This window comes from Nannobrachium achirus (assembly GCF_963921795.1).
Source record: "Nannobrachium achirus genome assembly, chromosome: 21".
NCBI classification, from domain to species: Eukaryota; Metazoa; Chordata; class Actinopteri; order Myctophiformes; family Myctophidae; genus Nannobrachium; species Nannobrachium achirus.
In genome coordinates, this window is record NC_137828.1 from 28,279,140 (window position 1) to 28,294,916 (window position 15,777).

Below are 15,777 nucleotides of genomic sequence, written 5' to 3' on the forward strand. Positions count from 1 at the left end.
TGTTAAATTAGTTTTTTCCGTGTCGGTCTGTCGGAAAAGTTTGCCCGCGAAACCATGTGTTGTGTGTGTGTGTGTGTGTGCGTTCGCGTTCGTGCGTGTGAGTTGCTTAAACTATATGAAGCGAGTCATTAAACATGAACTTGTGGTAGTTTTAATAATTTTGATAACTGGAGTCTTGGTTAAGAGCACACTCAAAAAATAATATCATATTTGCCCAAAATGCTCACTGCCCACGCTGTGTGTGTGTGTGTGTGTGTGTGTGTGTGTGTGTGTGCGCGCCGGTGTCGGTTGAGTCAACTATATGAAGTGGCCTACTTCGTGGGTTGTATTAAACATTAACGCTGGTAGTTTGAATTAATTTTTTTATATTTGGAAGGTGTCCATGTCGTGTTTAATTGCACGCTGTGTGTGTGTGTGTGTGTGTGGGGGGGGGGGGGGGGGGGGCGCACGCGCACGCACACATTGTTTGCTTTGTGTAGCATTATTAGGCTGTATTTAGAGCAGTATTTGATTTAGCTGGTTGTAAATGGTAGCTATTGTGTTGAAACGTTCATCATTTGTCTTAAATGAAGGAAGACAGATTTATTATGCTCCCTGGCACAGATTTACAAGCATACATCGTGTCACAACACAACTCGCCATTTTCTGTATTTGTTATTTTCACCAAGGCACGCCTAAATTCCAAGTCTTCATTGTGATACACAATGGTACCGACCATATGTTTTGTTTTCTTGTAGATCTATTCTTTTTGGTGAGTAGCCCTGCCAGAATATTTTATTTGCTTAAAATTATGTAGGCCTACAGTTTGATTTCATTACTGTATATTAGTTGTGTACAAGGGTCAATACCATGTTGGCTTATGGTGGACATATTTTGTAAATTTTTTTTTGCCAGACATGGGAAAGGAGCAGACAATGTTACCAGAAAAACAGAGCTAGCCTTGAATGAACATAACACTAACTATTGAGTGTACAATTGGAACCAAATGAACCCTTACAGGTCTGTTACTCGTTGTCGCTGAGTGTGCTTTGGCAATGTAAACGTATGTTTTCTCATGCCAATAAAGCTCCTTTGAATTGAATTGAGTGTCCAAATGGAACCAAATAGACTCTGCAGGTCCATTTGGTTCCATTACACTCAGTTAAGGGGTCCTTAAAAATAAAACATTTGAGAACCACTAGTACTATGGAATATGCCATAGTGTTGTAATAAATAAAATAAAACCTGACAGTTACTGAGTTACAAAATAAGATCTGAAAAAAAAAAAAAAATCCAAACACATTGTCTAAAATATTTTGTGTTAGGTGACCATTATTCAAAGTAGTATATTGTTTAACAGTGGACTGGCTTTTGATTGTGCCTTCACTTCCTTCCAGGACCAGAAGTCAGAGCAGGCGTTGGAGCCTTGGAGGTAGCACAGGAGGAGACTCCAAGAAACAGGAGAGTCAAAGCAGCAGCTCCAGGGCAAGCATAGAACGGCGCCACTTGACAAGGTACTAACATCACACATTGTGTTGAAACGTTCATCATTTGTCTTAAATGAAGGAAGACAGATTTATTATGCTCCATGGCACAGATTTACAAGCATACATCGTGTCACAACACAACTCGCCATTTTCTGTATTTGTTATTTTCACCAAGGCACGCCTAAATTCCAAGTCTTCATTGTGATACACAATGGTACCGACCATTATGTTTTGTTTTCTTGTAGATCTATTCTTTTTGGTGAGTAGCCCTGCTGCCAGAATGTTTTATTTGCTTAAAATTATGTAGGCCTACAGTTTGATTTCATTACTGTATATTAGTTGTGTACAAGGGTCAATACCATGTTGGCTTATGATGGACATATTTTGTAATTTCTTTTTTGCCAGACATGGGAAAGGAGCAGACAATATTACCAGAAAAACAGAGCTAGCCTTGAATGAACATAACACTGTAACTATTGAGTGTACAATTGGAACCAAATGAACCCTTACAGGTCTGTTACTCGTTGTCGCTGAGTGTGCTTTGGCAATGTAAACGTATGTTTTCTCATGCCAATAAAGCTCCTTTGAATTGAATTGAGTGTCCAAATGGAACCAAATAGACTGCAGGTCCATTTGGTTCCATTACACTCAGTTAAGGGGTCCTTAAAAATAAAACATTTGAGAACCACTAGTACTATGGAATATGCCATAGTGTTGTAATAAATAAAATAAAACCTGACAGTTACTGAGTTACAAAATAAGATCTGAAAAAAAAAAAAAAAATCCAAACACATTGTCTAAAATATTTTGTGTTAGGTGACCATTATTCAAAGTAGTATATTGTTTAACAGTGGACTGGCTTTTGATTGTCCCTTCACTTCCTTCCAGGACCAGAAGTCAGAGCAGGCGTTGGAGCCTTGGAGGTAGCACAGGAGGAGACTCCAAGAAACAGGAGAGTCAAAGCAGCAGCTCCAGGGCAAGCATAGAACAGCGCCACTTGACAAGGTACTAACATCACTGAAAACAACGCTGGATTGGATTCAGTAACAGTAGTCCTTAACTTCCACCTTATCCACCAGCCAGCCTTAGTTATCCTATGCAAAGTACTCTGTTATATCTGTCTGTCTTTCAATGTTAATGTATATGAGATGCACAAAGTGTCCTGTGTAAAGAAGCCGTAAAGCTTTCTAGGATCTCCTTTTATTTGACCTTGTACCAGTGATTTGTGCTGTAATGAAACTGTACTTTTTCCCATTACAAACTTCTAATAAAATAATCAATCAATCGGAATGAAAGACAACATTGGGTTTTCTTTCCATAGTGGTATATTTAACAGTGGCTTTTGACTTGACTTCCCTCCAGGCTCCGAAGTCCAAGCAGGCGTTGGAGGTGGCACAGGATCAAAGCAGCAGCTCCAGCCAGCATAGAACAGCAAGCAGCGCCACTTGACAGCGCCACTTGACAAGGTACTAACATCACTGAAAACAACGCTGGATTGGATTCAGTAACAGTAGTCCTTAACTTCCACCGTATCCACCAGCCAGCCTTAGTTATCCTATGCAAAGTACTCTGTTATATCTGTCTGTCTTTCAATGTTAATGTATATGAGATGCACAAAGTGTCCTGTGTAAAGAAGCCGTAAAGCTTTCTAGGATCTCCTTTTATTTGACCTTGTACCAGTGATTTGTGCTGTAATGAAACTGTACTTTTTCCCATTACAAACTTCTAATAAAATAATCAATCAATCGGAATGAAAGACAACATTGGGTTTTCTTTCCATAGTGGTATATTTAACAGTGGCTTTTGACTTGACTTCCCTCCAGGCTCTGAAGTCCAAGCAGGCGTTGGAGGTGGCACAGGATCAAAGCAGCAGCTCCAGCCAGCATAGAACAGCAAGCAGCGCCACTTGACAGCAACACTTGACAAGGTACTAACATCACTGAAAACAACGCTGGATTGGATTCAGTAACAGTAGTCCTTAACTTCCACCTTATCCACCAGCCAGCCTTAGTTATCCTATGCAAAGTACTCTGTTATATCTGTCTGTCTTTCAATGTTAATGTATATGAGATGCACAAAGTGTCCTGTGTAAAGAAGCCGTAAAGCTTTCTAGGATCTCCTTTTATTTGACCTTGTACCAGTGATTTGTGCTGTAATGAAACTGTACTTTTTCCCATTACAAACTTCTAATAAAATAATCAATCAATCGGAATGAAAGACAACATTGGGTTTTCTTTCCATAGTGGTATATTTAACAGTGGCTTTTGACTTGACTTCCCTCCAGGCTCCGAAGTCCAAGCAGGCGTTGGAGGTGGCACAGGCTCAAAGCAGCAGCTCCAGCCAGCATAGAACAGCAAGCAGCGCCACTTGACAGCGCCACTTGACAAGGTACTAACATCACTGAAAACAAAGCTGGTTTGGATTCAGTAACAGTAGTCCTTAACTTCCACCTTATCCACCAGCCAAGAACAGCGCCACTTGACAAGGTACTAACATCACTGAAAACAAAGCTGGTTTGGATTCAGTAACAGTAGTCCTTAACTTCCACCTTATCCACCAGCCAGCCTTAGTTATCCTATGCAAAGTACTCTGTTATATCTGTCTGTCTTTCAATGTTAATGTATATGAGATGCACAAAGTGTCCTGTGTAAAGAAGCCGTAAAGCTTTCTAGGATCTCCTTTTATTTGACCTTGTACCAGTGATTTGTGCTGTAATGAAACTGTACTTTTCCCATTACAAACTTCTAATAAAATAATCAATCAATCAGAATGAAAGACAACATTGGGTTTTCTTTCCATAGTGGTATATTTAACAGTGGCTTTTGACTTGACTTCCCTCCAGGCTCCGAAGTCCAAGCAGGCGTTGGAGTTGGCACAGGCTCAAAGCAGCAGCTCCAGCCAGCATAGAACAGCAAGCAGCGCCACTTGACAGCGCCACTTGACAAGGTACTAACATCACTGAAAACAACGCTGGATTGGATTCAGTAACAGTAGTCCTTAACTTCCACCTTATCCACCAGCCAGCCTTAGTTATCCTATGCAAAGTACTCTGTTATATCTGTCTGTCTTTCAATGTTAATGTATATGAGATGCACAAAGTGTCCTGTGTAAAGAAGCCGTAAAGCTTTCTAGGATCTCCTTTTATTTGACCTTGTACCAGTGATTTGTGCTGTAATGAAACTGTACTTTTTCCCATTACAAACTTCTAATAAAATAATCAATCAATCGGAATGAAAGACAACATTGGGTTTTCTTTCCATAGTGGTATATTTAACAATGGCTTTTGACTTGACTTCCCTCCAGGCTCTGAAGTCCAAGCAGGCGTTGGAGGTGGCACAGGATCAAAGCAGCAGCTCCAGCCAGCATAGAACAGCAAGCAGCGCCACTTGACAGCGCCACTTGACAAGGTACTAACATCACTGAAAACAACGCTGGATTGGATTCAGTAACAGTAGTCCTTAACTTCCACCTTATCCACCAGCCAGCCTTAGTTATCCTATGCAAAGTACTCTGTTATATCTGTCTGTCTTTCAATGTTAATGTATATGAGATGCACAAAGTGTCCTGTGTAAAGAAGCCGTAAAGCTTTCTAGGATCTCCTTTTATTTGACCTTGTACCAGTGATTTGTGCTGTAATGAAACTGTACTTTTTCCCATTATAAACTTCTAATAAAATAATCAATCAATCGGAATGAAAGACAACATTGGGTTTTCTTTCCATAGTGGTATATTTAACAGTGGCTTTTGACTTGACTTCCCTCCAGGCTCCGAAGTCCAAGCAGGCGTTGGAGGTGGCACAGGCTCAAAGCAGCAGCTCCAGCCAGCATAGAACAGCAAGCAGCGCCACTTGACAGCGCCACTTGACAAGGTACTAACATCACTGAAAACAAAGCTGGTTTGGATTCAGTAACAGTAGTCCTTAACTTCCACCTTATCCACCAGCCAAGAACAGCGCCACTTGACAAGGTACTAACATCACTGAACAAACACAATATAGCTATGATTACTGTCAGAATATCAAGTTTGAACCTTTGAACAAAACAAGTTTTAAACCAAAGATTTCACTTACCCTACCTAAATTGTACATATGGTAGTGTAATGGTAGGCTTATATTAACTGCCATTTATGCTGCTGGGGCTAAAATTAAATGCAAGTCACGCTTGTTAGTGGGGGAACCCATCTTGATAAGGCAGTCAACATTTGTCTGTAGCAAAGTGTGGTGAGTGTATGCAACCAACACTGATAATTTGAAATCATAAACAGGTTAATAAGTAAAATGGTGGTTAGTTGCTGTCCTACTTGTATGTTTCCTACTGCTTTAATATTGTGTGTTTACTCTGTAGGTCCAGACCCAGCTGACTCAAACACTCAAACCAACTGCAGCAGATTCAGCACCAGCTGAGCCAGAGTCAGAAAGAACTTCAATAGGCCCAAGACCCAAACGCAGCAGGTAACAAATTACTACACTGTCTGTATGTATATTTTGGCGATGTGGAGGCAGCCCGCCCCCCTTGCTAAGCACGGAAACTTTTTTTTTCCCCCCTAGGTCCCTACCTGTGCCCATATGACTTGGACGTGCAAGTTGTGTTCAGTGCCCTTTAATGGTCGAGCACAATTATTCACACATTATAGGCTGCAGCACAGTCAGTCTTCTGGAGTCAGTCCACTGCCATGCCTGTATAGGGATTGTATGTGCACATTTAAGACTCTTAGTGCACTTGGAGCGCATTTATCTCGCAACCACAATGCTGAAATTAGCAGTAGTAAAGATCAGAGTCAGGAGCATGTGTCACAAGTGTCATTCAAGTGTCCTCTGTGCACATTAGAGCAGCCTTTCTCTGAGTCTGGGGTCTTCTATCATTTGAGAAGGCATTTAAAAAACCACGAGACAGTGGAGTGCCCATACAAGGACTGTAACTACAGTACCAATGTAACCAGTACCTTCAATGGTCATAAAAGTAAACAACACCAATCAGGTCTTTCTTCAGATATTTGCAGTTACATCATCAGGGATGAACATGTGCAGAGTCTACCAGGCACTAGTTCAGAGGTCGCTAGTGAAGAGGACACTAGTGAACAATCTCCAGGTCACCAGACAGAGAGAGAGGATGCTCAGTGGAATACAGATGGATTGAAAGATCAGCTCAAACATAATGCAGCTTCTTTATTTCTAAAGATGCAGGCTATCCTTCATGTCTCAAACATAGCTACCCAAGAAATAGTGGACCACTTGAATGACATCTTCTCTTTGTCCAAGCCATTGGTCAGGGAGGCTGTCAATGAGGTTTTGCAGCGATATGGTCACAATATTACAGATTGTGCTCTGGATGAAGTTGTCGAAGCAGTCATGGACTCTAATGTTCTCTTTAGTGCCACATCTGCAGGTGCAGAGTTGTCGTCTGCCAAGCGCAGAAAAAGATTTTTTGAGTGCAACTATCCATTAGTAAAACCAGTAGAATATCAGCTGGCGCAACCTGGCCATACGATTATGTATGTTCCAATCCTTCAAATGATTCAGGAGTTGTTTAAAAACACAGATATTCTCAGCAAGATCAGAGAAGCAGACACTGGATCTAGTCAATTTGTATCATACCGGGATGGCTCTTATTTCAAAGAGAATGAGTTGCTCTCTACAGAAAATCTAACCGTGGCTCTTCAGCTCTATGCCGACGACCTGGAACTGTGTAATCCTCTCGGCACATCCCGTAAAATTCACAAAGTTTGTGCAATCTACTGGGTCCTTGCCAATGTGCCCCCTAAATACAGATCAACATTACACAATATACAACTGGGCATGCTAGTTAAAGTGAAAGACGTCAAGGAGTATGGTTACGAAGCTGTACTTGCTCCATTGTTGCGCGATGTTCGTATTCTAGAGCAGGATGGTGTCTTCATAGAATCAGTTGGTCAGAATATAAAAGGCACTATCCTTTGCGTTTCTGCTGACAATTTGGGAGCCCATGGATTGGGTGGCTTTGTGGAGTCATTCTCTGGCGAGTATGTTTGTAGATTCTGCTTGGCCACAAATGAAGAGTTTCAGAAACATGAAGTCAGAGAAGGACAATTCATAGAGAGAACCAAAGACACCCATGACCTCCATGTCCAAAATGTTGCACAAAGTGACGTTCTGAGCAGCCAGTTTGGTGTTAAAGGTGACTGTGCTTTGCGCAAATCACTTGAATACTTTCATCCTATAACGGGTCTTCCACCAGATATTCTCCATGACCTTTTGGAAGGTGTAGTACCCGTTGAGCTTTCTCTTTGCATTAAAGAGATGATCAAGCTGAAATACTTTACATTAGAGTATTTGAATGAAAAGATTGCATCATTCCCATATCAGCACACTGATAAAGTAGACAGACCTCAGCCAATTCCCAAAACATTCATGAATCGAGGCACAATAGGAGGCAATGGGCATGAAAATGCCACCCTGCTCAGACTACTTCCATTATTTGTAGGCAATAGAGTACCAGAAGGTGATGGAGCCTGGTCAGTTTTGATGGATTTAAAAGAGGTGGTGGAATTGGCATTGTGCCAGTCATTTACCGACAAGGCCTTAGCATATTTACAGAGCAAAATTAGTGATCACAGACGGACCCTGCAAGAGGTCTTCCCAGAGTTTAAGCTTCGTCCTAAACATCACTATCTGGAGCACTATCCCACCCTAGTTAGGTGCTTTGGTCCCCTAGTGCATGTTTGGACTATGAGGTTTGAAGGGAAACACCGTTTTTTTAAGAAGGTGGTTCATGACACCATGAATTTTAAAAACGTTTTGAAGACTATGGCAACCAGACACCAAAACATGATTGCGTTTCACCTTAGTTCAGCATCCTTTTTCAGACCTGAGGTCCAAACATCCAGAGTTGACTCTGTACTGGTTTCAACTCTTCCAGAGGTAGCCCAGGCACACATTAGACAACACACAGCCAGTGACACAGTCTACAGTACACCGAAGGTGACCATCGATGGCATAGACTATACCAGTGAAATGTTTGTGTCTGTTGGACATAGTGGGGGACTGTCTAAATTCAGCAAAATTGCACAGATCTACCTTGTAAATCAAAATGTAACCTTCCTCTGTTGTGATTTTGAGACCTATTATTTGGAGCATCTCCGTTCCTATGAGCTGTCAGCCTCATGGTCAAGTCAATCTGTCTATGTGCTATCAGATCTCAATGACACACTCACATTCTCAGCATACAACATTGATGGCTTGCTGCTGTTGACTCCAAAGAGGTTCATTCATGTTAAAGACAACTAGTGCAGAAAGAAAAGGGGAAAAACAGCAATAGAAAAACTGTCAGTAACAATATCTGCCTGACCAAAAAAAGCTGTTGTATCTTTGACTGAATTTGCTTGACTGTAAATTTGCAATAGAAAAACTGTCAGTAACAATATCTGCCTGACCAAAAAAAGCTGTTGTATCTTTGACTTGCTTGACTGTAAATTTGCAATAGAAAAACTGTCAGTAACAATATCTGCCTGACCAAAAAAAGCTGTATCTTTGACTGAATTTGCTTGACTATAAATTTGTAGTATTGTGTTATTTGGTATGCCTTGGTGGCACTTGTGTATGGTGATGTAAGCACTTGTGAGGAAGAGTGAGCTCTTTAATAATGATAATGCTGTGAAACCATGAAGAATACATTGTGTATATTGATATGCATTAATTATCCAATGTGTTTTTATTTTGTTGAATCTATGCTGCTGCATTGTCTGAATCAATGCTGCTCATTGTCTAAAGAAATCCTAACAAAAGTTGTACTTGTATCTATAACAATAAAGTACAACCTTGAATCTTGATGGTAACATTCTTGTGGCAATACTGATGTTTTACTTAAGTAAACGTATTAATACTGCAATATAAAAATGGTGTTACAAGTAAGTCTGGAATTCAAAATGTGCTATAGTAAAAGTACAAAAGTATTGGCATCAAATGCAGCTATTGGCATCAAATGCAGCGATGAGCACCAAAAGTAAAAGTATACTACTTATGCAGAAGGTCCCATTCAAGCCAAGGTGGATAATAACATGTTATCACTGTCCCATTTCAAGTCAAATGTATAAATCAGATATAAATCAGATCTACAAGCTATCGGCTATTTTCAAATGGCCGAAATGTATATAGTGCTGAAGTGGTTACTGTATGTTTTGTAGCTACTAGTAACTAAAGTTTTCAAATGTAGAATTCACTGACTTCCAGGTTTCACAGTGACATACATACACACACCAGTTACCAGGAATTTATGATTTGTTAGTATGTGTCTCTGTCCTTTTTTTTTTAATCCCCTCAGCTCTAGACAGGCACATGCATTTTGTGAAATGCTCATCTGATCGATTTCACATTTGTTGGTTGTATTGGTCAGAAGCCAAGAGTGCATTGTTGACTGTAAAGTTGATCAGATAAGTGGTTCTTAAGAGGTTCACTCTGAATCTGTACAGACATTAGGGGCTGACATCATTTTGTAGGCAGAGGAGAACTTTTGCCCCCCCAAAAAAGCGATCTTTTTACTATTTACAATCTTTTTTTTCTTCTCTTTGTTGTTGAAAGGAAAGTGGTAGAATTATACTTTAGTTGTTATTTTTGTCTCGGATCTGTTGAAATAGCGAGGGACAGATATTGATAATAAACCTGCGTGGATGTCTGACTACAAAATGATGTCACGGCTTAAAAGCCCCATGAATGTGTGTATGCTTGTAAATAGCAATGTATTCCTTTAGCCTCTTAAATGTCTCTTATTCTTTAGGGTGATGGCAACCACAAACCCTCAGCCGATGCTTCTACGTGTTGTCGAGCCAAACCGTGTACGGAAATTAAAGCTCAGCTCACGGCCAGACTCTCTAGATGCACTGATTCGGATCCTAAAAGAACAGCTACAGTTAGACCTTGACTTCAGCTTGGAATATGAAGACCCAGATTTTGATGGAAACCGTACTGAACTAGTTCAAATTGAGGAGTTGCCACAAAAAGCTGTCGTACACATTGTACTCTCAAGAGATTCCAGTTCTGCTGGATCCAGTTCTGCTGCATCTACTGAAATACTGTCGGATGGCTCATCCCCAGAGCGTGTACAGAGGTGGCCAACAGGAACATTTCCAATTCCCAAGTTTTCCTTTGATGTTGAACTGATTCTTCAAAAAGCAAATGCAGAATATGAAAAGACTGGAGCGCTTCTGAACTTGAGAAGGGACCAAAAGCATGACATCTTGGAAATCCTTGCAAAAACCATGTTTAGCTTCCAGGCTTACGAAAGCCAGAGCCAGAGAGAGCAGGTAGCAGAGGCACTTGTGACACAACATCCCTGTTTGAAAGAAGCAGGATCTGACACTGGTTGGGGTGGATGGACTACGAGTATCACACACAAGTTGGGAAATTACAGGACCAAGCTGAAGAAGGCAGGTTGTCTGGAGGTTGCTGTAAATGCTGGGAAAAAAAGTCGAAACCACCCTGAGAATCAATCTCCGCACACAAACATCAAAAGACCCAGGCGTGCAGAACTCAACTATCTGCCCAACTTTCCCCAAGGACAGGATGAGGAAAGTCTTGAGCTTGTGAGGAAGAACATAGTTGAAGAAGTGCAGAAGACTGAGCGAAACCTACCCCTCATTAGTAAGATGATGCAGACCACATTTGCCCTGCGGCGACAGGGTATCGTGATCACCCACCCACCGGTGAGACAGATCATGGACAAGTGGCCTGCTCTCAGGATGGAGTCTGAGGTAGGTTCAGTAAGCACAAACGTCTTTATTTTAACGATGCCCAGCTTTACACCCATACAGTTACACACACATTCACACATGATAGCTAACCAGTGCAATCACAATCCTACACCTTAGCCATTGAGCAGTTGGAAATTAAGTTGCAATGATTAGCAGAAAAGGCAACCTTGCATGCGCATCTAATGTCCTCTGAACTCTAGGGATATGACCCACACAAGAAATAATCTACCAAGCATCTGAACCTATTGTTCTGTTCTTTTGTTTTTTATAGGTCTATGCTGAGTTCCAGCAGGTAACGAACCAGAACCTGCCCAACAAGTTCTACGCCGAATTGGATCGCCACACTCCCCGCTTGATGGCAATATTTCGGGAAAAGGCATCCAGAACCGGAGCGGTCGCAGATGCTTTGAATGGAATGTTAAAGCTACATGATGAACAGGTAGATATTATTTATCTGCATAATATACGAAGTGTAATGACTCAAATTAAGGGCACGGTGGCGCAGTAGTCGGAAGAGCTGTCGCCTCACAGCTAGAAGGTGGTTGAGAAGCTGGGGGTGAGTTCTCTCCTCCGCATCCACAGTCCACACCCTAGGTGGGGTTGGCGAAAGGGCCTTTTTGTGTGGAGTTTGCCTGTCCTCCCTTGTCTCCTAGGTCAGTGGTTCTCAACCTTTTCAGGCTGCGACCCCCAAAATCACATTTTAACTTGGGACCCCCACCCTGACTATCACTAAGAGTTGTGAAAATAGCAGATCTACATGCTCACAACACATCGCAGCGCAAGGCGTTGTGAGCATGTAGATCGGCTATTTTCACAATTTCTGCCTCTAATATTTGACAATTTGGCCAATGTTTAATTTGTCATTTTAGAGGTATTAAAGAATGCTTAAATTGTCACCTTAGAAATGTGTAGATACACTTAAACTTTATGTTGGTTTGTTTACTGTTGAGAGAGAAAACAATGTTGCACATTAAGTTAATCATCTGGGGACCCCCGAAAATAATTTGGGGACCCCCCCTGGGGGTCTCAACCCACAGGTTGAGAAACAGTGTCCTAGGTAATCCTGGTTTCTATAATGCCTCCCCCTGGCCAGCCGTGGCGCCTGATGGAGGGAAATGGAACTAGTTGAAATAATGTGTTCCTTCCACGCACTACATCCAACCGGGGATGTTCCCCCTGTCAGGTGATAAGAAGCAGGCTGCTCACTCCTCATGCACTGAAGGAAGCATGAGCTCAGTTCGGGGCCCTCCCCAGGTTGGGAGAGGGAGAGCAGAGACCAGGATTACAGTTTAGGAAAATTGGCACCAATTGGAAAAATGGGTTACAAAGTCATGGGATAAAAAGATGCAAATAAATGACTATTGTCCCTAAAGACTCATATTCGAGCTAATTCATTAGTAAATGTCTAAATATTTGCACTTTTTTAATCTTTATAGGAAGTGCATGATATCTACACGAAGCGGACAACTGTACTCCATGCCCTTCCGTTGTTCCTGCGAGAGGATGCCTCAACAATGTTCAAAACATGCACGGTGAGTCCTCATTATGACACCTGTGTATTAATATTCTAACAAGAGTCCTTCAGGGCTCCATACTAGTGTATTTTCTGTTATTGTGGGGAAAGCGTTCACTGAAAATAGCCGATTGACAAGCTCACAGTGTGACGCAGCACTGTGAGCTTGTCGATCTGCTATCTGCTATTATACCAATTGTATCCACTCAGAAGAGAACGCCACAAAGACCATGAGTTCAATTCTCTAGTATTACAGTTCCAAATGTGTATTTTTGTTTTATCTTTTACGATCACTTTGATTTGTCTTTGACGATCACTTTAATTTGCACTTGTTTATCCTGTCCCCAGTTCATTCTCCTGACATAATACTAAATACTACGAAGGTTGAGAAACCTCTTATTGAACTCTAGAGTGATGCGATTAGTATGTGATGTACATTTCCTTCATTCCTTCAGGAAATTGACAACGATCCAGGGCTCTTTGGCGGAGTTGTGCTCCTGACGGCGGCGGCAGTTGGTGATAATGTCAAGCGGGCTATACACTACAACCCGAGAGAAGTCACAGTCATCATTGAAGGTGAAGATGTGCTCTCCCTTCCCAGATTTAGCGATGCCGTTGTGGTTGTGTTTGGGCTGATGTATGCGCTCCATCTGAATTATCCAAAACAGCTGACTAACACCTTTGAATTCATTCAGAAAGTTTTGCTAGGATTAGATTCTGGCAAACTGGCACCCAAACTTGTGTCCCTCAAGAATGAGTTGTTTAGGAATCCTGATTTAGTTGTTTAGGAAGGTTCAACAAACTGCTTAATGGCTAGGAACTCAGAAAAGCTGGTTGAACTATCTCACGCTGATAGTTTCCTCCAAAAAAAAGGAAGGGCAACATTTCTAAAGCGTTATCAGTATTTTTTTTCTCTTTTTTACGTCGAGGGCCTTCCATCAGGCCTTGAGGTCAGTATCCACAGTTCTGCACTCTGACCAAGTTGGACAAGATGAGAGTGAATTTGTTGGACATTGTTCAATACCCATGTACACAGAGTTTGTTTTATTTACTTGAACCTATTTGGTGACTATTGATTTCACTTGCATTTAAAAGTGTACATTTCAGTTGTAGTTTGTAATTTAGAATTATTTTTTTGGCTGTATTCATCAACCGTGTAAAAGAAAATGCACTGTTTTGTAATGTTGGTTACTTTTATGAAGAGTTTACCAAACATTTGTGGAAACCAGCCTTAAAGTTTGCTGCACTAGTCCAGTTATTAAACTGTATGACCAATTTAAATGAGAATTAATTTTAGTTGCACTGTTGAAGATTACATTTCAGTTGTTTGAAGTTTACAATCTGTTCATGACGAGATGGAATTTGCTCATGAATGTTATGGATGTATTTAACGTGTTAAAAAAGTACATGATACTTTGCACTTTAGCTAGCTGGTTTGTTACCCGCTGAAACTCAGCATAGACCTATAAAAAACAAAATAACAGAACAAAAGGTTCAGATGCTTGGTAGATTATTTCTTGTGTGGGGCATATCCCTAGAGTTCAGAGGACATCAGATGATCATGCAAGGTTTTCTTTTCCATCCCATGGATGGGAAAGCTAATCATTGCAACTTAATTTCCAACTGCTCAATGGCCAAGGTGTAGGATTGTCATTGCACTGGTTAGTGCTCATGTGTGTGTAACTGTAGTATACTTGCGCAACAGCGCTGTGACCAAGACACAGACAGACACACACAGAGACACACACACATAGACAGACACAGAGACGGACAGACAGACAGAGGCAGACACAGACACACAGAGACACACACACAGACACATAGACAGACACAGAGACGGACAGACAGACAGAGGCAGACACAGAGACACACAGAGACACACACACATAGACACAGAGACAGACACATAGACAGACACAGAGACGGACAGACAGACAGAGGCAGACACAGACACACAGAGACACACACACATAGACACAGACACATAGACAGACACAGAGACGGACAGACAGACAGAGGCAGACACAGACACACAGAGACACACACACATAGACACAGACACATAGACAGACACAGAGACGGACAGACAGACAGAGGCAGACACAGAGACACACAGAGACACACACACACACAGAGACACAGACACATACAGACACAGAGACGGACAGACAGACAGAGGCAGACACAGAGACACACAGAGACACACACACACATAGACACAGACACATAGACAGACACAGAGACGGACAGACAGACAGAGGCAGACACAGACACAGAGACACATAGACACAGAGACATGGACACATAGACAGACACAGAGACAGACGGACAGACAGACAGACAGAGGCAGACACAGAGACACATAGACACAGAGACACGGACACAGACACATAGACAGACACAGAGACGGACAGACAGACAGAGGCAGACACAGAGACACATAGACACAGAGACACAGACACATAGACAGACACAGAGACGGACAGACAGACAGACAGAGGCAGACACGGAGACACACGACAAACAGTGGTAGCAACCAGTTAAGCAGACTGCAACGCTCTGTTCAATTGTGTAGTAGATTTATGCAGACAGTTGTTTGATAACAATCTGCTCGTGAATGTAACCGTTAAAAGAAAAGTACATTGTACTTTGCACTTTTTGTAAAATAGTTTTTATAAAGTTAACCACACGTTTACATAAACTGGCCTGAAGGCATGTTTTTATAGCTTTTATGCTGTGGTCATTACATGTGTTTGGACAGAATTGATTGTTGCATTTTAATGCATACACTATGCCTCGGGTATTACCAAGCACTGGAAACTTTTATACATTGTATCTTTATTTGCTTTTTCAGTTTCAGTGTTTTGTCACTTTATTTTTGTGTGGAAGAGGTCATTGGTGTTTAAAAAGTTTAAAAAATGACTTGTTTAAATGATGTCACTGTTAAAAATGTTAAATAAATTCATTTCATGGAAGTTGAATTTCTGCTTTTTGAGTTGATATAATTAAAAGCTCTAATATAATTGTTTCATGGTAATTGATAAAGAAGTACAAGTAACTCATTTATAAGTTCTGAGT

At 41.3% G+C, this 15,777-nt stretch overlaps 3 long non-coding RNA genes across 3 annotated transcripts; all 3 read left to right on the forward strand.

The window, feature by feature from the left end:
* Positions 1-2,353: 2,353 nt before the first annotated feature.
* LOC308306557 lies at positions 2,354-3,369 on the forward strand. The gene is made up of 3 exons (XR_013963166.1): positions 2,354-2,471; positions 2,829-2,932; positions 3,290-3,369. It is a non-coding gene; the product is annotated as an uncharacterized lncRNA (long non-coding RNA).
* A 1,398-nt stretch (positions 3,370-4,767) lies between these two features.
* Positions 4,768-10,560, forward strand: LOC308306556. Its single transcript, XR_013963165.1, has 4 exons — positions 4,768-4,873; positions 5,231-5,334; positions 5,810-5,916; positions 10,214-10,560. It is a non-coding gene; the product is annotated as an uncharacterized lncRNA (long non-coding RNA).
* A 930-nt stretch (positions 10,561-11,490) lies between these two features.
* LOC308306845 lies at positions 11,491-15,512 on the forward strand. Its single transcript, XR_013963175.1, has 3 exons — positions 11,491-11,625; positions 12,623-12,718; positions 13,155-15,512. It is a non-coding gene; the product is annotated as an uncharacterized lncRNA (long non-coding RNA).
* The last annotated feature ends 265 nt before the right edge of the window (positions 15,513-15,777 follow it).